Below are 3,046 nucleotides of genomic sequence, written 5' to 3'. Positions count from 1 at the left end.
TTATTGGAGTAGTGTTTATGTTATTTATATTTTTACACAAGATGTCAAGTGTTTTAAGGACAGTGTGGTAACTTTGCCAGGCTAATGTGAAAGGGCTTTGCTCCTAGTAATTTTTGGCCACTGGTTATAAAGTGGTGTTTGAGCAAGAATGTGCCTTGAACTGTGACCAAGGTCATCAAAACAATTTATTTTGTACCTAATGTAACTAACTTCATGGCTCAAGTATGACCGTGATTCTACTTGATTGTGGATAATGACAAATGTAAGCTCACTAATTATAGGACATCTTGGAACTACACTGTCACTACAGGTAATAATTGATGCTTTAACCATGCCAATTGTCTTGGATCTACAAGTGTATAGGGTTTAGAGCCTAGGTTTCGACTGGCCCGATTGTGTTCTGTCAGCGCTTCAATGTAAACCAGGGATGTGTTTGCATTGACTGGTTCGCTGATAAAATGCCTATCAAAATGTCCTCTTGAATGCACCCCAGGGAGCTAATCAGATCTCTCAATTAGCCAGAGTTACCAAACACTCAATTAGGATCACATGGGCTGAAGCATGCACAGTATTTAAAGGTATTAATCACACCGGTGGTATCCACTTGCACTTGTTGAGGATGTGAAGGTACTGACTTGTGTTTATATGGTGGAAATGTAGAGAACTTGGGATGTGTCATTGCCACAATATTTCTAATGAATCTGTGTAGGTGCCAGTTTTCTCCCAGGTAACTGTACTTTCCCATTTCTAGGGTCCACACAGACCATTTGTGTCGAGGGACTCCTTTCCTTGCCGCATCCTTGCTGTTCATTGGCTGATGTTATCATCAGCAACATTGAAGTCCAGAAGGAGATTGTGGACAAGAACAGTGAACTGAGACGTGAGGGTTTATCCTCCTTCCAGCAACATGTTACAGATGGTAAGAAGGCTGAACCCGTAATGGAGTTAATATGGAAACATCTGATCAGGTTCTAGTTATTCTGTCGAAAAACAACTAGTTTCCCAATCCAGACATCAAACTACCTCTCCTTAAATGATACGGATCATTGGATTCCTGCTGTAGATTTGGCTACATGGATAACTGTTTTCAAAAAAAAAAGTATTTATAGAACTGGGGCAAGGAGGCAGCGTGAAGAAATGGGTCAATACACCATGAGAAACATCACTAAGAAATAAAGTTCAGCACAATTTCTCATTTAAATACAACGTAGAAAAACAGTACATTTAAAGTGAGTGTTTATGCAGTCACTGAACTTCTAATTGAACCCCATAGCGCTGTACAGTGCCTAGTTAACACAACTCCACAACAGCCACAGGATTTTCTAGCCCTGCTGTATAATCCTTAAAAAGAGAATGGGGTTGTGTTCACAGCCTCTGGATGCAGCGAAAAACCTGTACATGTCCACCAATGTGAGGCCCTGGACTGAAGCTATCCAATCCTGCTGTGACGAGGCCAATGATAATAGCTATAAACTCAATGGAATTATTCATGGAGAAGTGGTCACTACAACCAGGTTGGTTCAATAATCAGAGGTTTTATCCCACATGCATTTTGCCATATAATCATCTTCCAATCTGATCTGCCCCTCTGGTCTTTCGGAATCACCTCACAGGTAATATACAGTAGGCTAACTGATCAGATCGGCTGTACTGCAGCAAACGGTCCCAAGAGGAAGTTTGAGTTCCACGATGTCTGCCAGTACCGTCCCCGGTAAGTAGTTAATGCTGTTATTCTGTGTGTGTGTGTGTGTGTGTGTGTGTGTGTGGGGTGGGTTAATGCAAGTGTGTGAGGAGACTACATGTCAATGGAAACTGAGAGATGGATCACAGAGGAAGTTTGGGATTGTCTCAATTACACACTGTAGAACAAAATATTTGGACATTTACATCAGGTGTCTTCTGGTCATTTATGCTAGTACAGTAAAAAAACAGCCATAAGTCTATTTACTTACACTTCTCTAGGGCTTAGCCCTGGAAGTCCACCGATACCCTGATCAGATACTGAAGTGATCATTGCACTTGATTCCTTATTTCTGCACCTCCCTTTGACATACTGTGGTCAAACTGTTTTGCGGGGAACTGGGCTGAAGCCTTCTGTTTTTGAACAGCACTGTCCGTTTACCTGTTTTTTTTTTACTTGAGCGTCAGACTAGTGACCATTTGGGATCTTAAGAGAACATTGGGTTCTGTTCGTGTAAATCTCTTCATGAGGTGGTGAGTTCATATCTGCGTCAGACCTTCTGATTCTTAACCAATATACTATATAAAATCCCTAACAGTGGGTGCTGTTTGTAAATCAGTCCACTACAAGGTTAGGGCCATTATCACAGTTAACAGCTTATTTACATGTCTTTCTCCTGCCCAATTTATCAGGTCAGCATTTTGATCTCATAGCCCTGTCATTTAACAACCATTTAAGTTTCACCCTGAACAATTTACAGTAGTGAGCGCATCCATTTTCACTGAATGTAAATTGAGGATTTATTTTGCATGCGAGGCCTTTAGAATGTTTGACCCCAGGAAAAGCAGCTGTTGCCATGGTGTCAACATGGAGATTGAAATAAACAAAGTAGTATGTAAAGGAATGGAGCACGCTGACACCTGTGAAGGTACACCGATTAGATCTGTTTCTATTTATATCAGAGGGCTTAATATGGTGACTCTCAAGTCCCACAAATATAATTCTAATAGAATGGTTTTCAAAGCGCCGTCATAACAGCGCAAACAAAATTACCATCTAGAGTGGGCATGTCACTATTCTCTCTCTAGGAGCTATTAGAGGAAGGAGGAATTCCCCTGTCTCTTGATGACTGGGAACACTAGGCTATTTAAAATATACAAGAGAAATACACTTTCAAAACCATCTTTGAATCTCTCTGCCTGAAATGTTTGTAGTCCTTTTAATCAGTGGGATAGGTTTGTGGTTATCCATTAGATGGCGCTATTTGACTGTAAAACACTAAATAGAATCGTCATCCATGGTCGCCTCCAGTGGAATCCAGACAAAGGAAATATAAGACAGTCAAGCCGTGGCTGAGAAAAAAAA

General features: G+C 40.8%; 1 long non-coding RNA gene across 1 annotated transcript; it reads left to right on the top strand.

Moving 5' to 3' along the window:
• The first annotated feature begins 755 nt into the window (after nucleotides 1-755).
• On the top strand, nucleotides 756-1,698 carry LOC117593800. The gene is made up of 3 exons (XR_004575251.1): nucleotides 756-919; nucleotides 1,372-1,514; nucleotides 1,614-1,698. It is a non-coding gene; the product is annotated as an uncharacterized LOC117593800 (long non-coding RNA).
• Nucleotides 1,699-3,046: the final 1,348 nt, after the last annotated feature.

Source organism: Esox lucius, chromosome 23 (assembly GCF_011004845.1).
Source record: "Esox lucius isolate fEsoLuc1 chromosome 23, fEsoLuc1.pri, whole genome shotgun sequence".
Classification (NCBI taxonomy): domain Eukaryota; kingdom Metazoa; phylum Chordata; class Actinopteri; order Esociformes; family Esocidae; genus Esox; species Esox lucius.
The sequence above is the reverse complement of the archived record's forward strand: the minus strand, read 5'-3'. Positions and strand labels throughout refer to the sequence as shown.